The following is a 903-nucleotide window of genomic DNA, read 5'->3' on the forward strand; positions in this document are numbered from 1 at the left end:
TGCAGCCTGCGAAAAAAACCAGCCGTTTACAGGTTTCTTTCTTTTTTTTTTAAGGGCTCTTTTGAAGTGTTAAGGGCCGTCCTCCCGCAGGCAGGCGGCTGGTGAAGGCGCGGCCCCGACAGCGCCTCCCCTCAGCGGCACCACAGCCCCGACGGCTCCCGGCTCCAGGCAGGGCCCTGCCGTCAGCCCCACAGGTTCCCCTTCGGAGGGCGCGTTTCCTCTCCCCCCCACCCCCCCCCCCGCTGCTTGGTTCGCGGGAGGCTGCGGGGACCGGGAGCGCCGGAGGCGTTCTCTGCCGCCGGGGGTGGGGGCAGGAACGAGTAACAAAGGGACGCGTCCCCTTTAAACACCTCTCTCCCGCCCTCTCCCACGTGGTGCAGGAGAAGGGTGGGGATTCCGCCGTGCGTCACTTCCGTTCCTCTCGTGGTGTGGAGGAGCCGCGCGCGGACTCGGACGTGAGTGTTGGGGTCCCCCCTCGCGGCCGCCGCCATGTTCTCCGTTCCCCGCCCCCGTCGCCGGCTGCCGGGGTCTCGGCCGCCTCCCGGCCGGCGCGGGGGAGGCGCGCTGGGCGGCCGTGCGGCCAGGCGAGGCTTCCCCTTTTCCTCGAGTGCCCGCTGTGCCCTGCGGGAGGGATGCCCCGCTGTGGAGCCGGCCTGGGGCGGGAGGAGGAGCCGCTGTCGAGGAGAAGCTGCCATGTTGGGGGGGCAAAGAGGATTTGAATGAGGGAGAAAATGGCGGCGGGGAACCGCCCGGCTCCGTTCCCCCCACGCCGGCATCTGACCCTGGCCGCTGACGACCCCCGATCCTTTTTCTTTCCTCCTGCCTCTTCTCTCTTCCGCCGCCGGTGACCTGCAGCCCGCTTGCTGCCACCTTGCCCCAGGAGGACCTGGGTGTCCTTGGTCG

At 69.3% G+C, this 903-nt stretch overlaps 1 protein-coding gene across 2 annotated transcripts in view; it reads left to right on the forward strand.

Annotated features, from left to right (window-relative positions):
• Positions 1 to 391: 391 nt before the first annotated feature.
• The window catches only part of SUB1 (SUB1 homolog (S. cerevisiae)), a 13331-nt gene continuing 12819 nt past the window's right edge, over positions 392 to 903 (forward strand). Inside the window, exon 1 of one of the 2 annotated variants that reach the window (XM_010563975.1) lies at positions 392 to 455. The gene's annotated coding sequence lies outside the window, so the exon portion shown is untranslated. The remainder of the gene's footprint in view (positions 456 to 903) is intronic. The other variant, XM_010563977.1, reaches the window with a different exon arrangement.

The sequence above is a fragment of the Haliaeetus leucocephalus genome, unplaced genomic scaffold, assembly GCF_000737465.1.
Source record: "Haliaeetus leucocephalus isolate CR32 unplaced genomic scaffold, Haliaeetus_leucocephalus-4.0 Scaffold174, whole genome shotgun sequence".
Taxonomy (NCBI): domain Eukaryota; kingdom Metazoa; phylum Chordata; class Aves; order Accipitriformes; family Accipitridae; genus Haliaeetus; species Haliaeetus leucocephalus.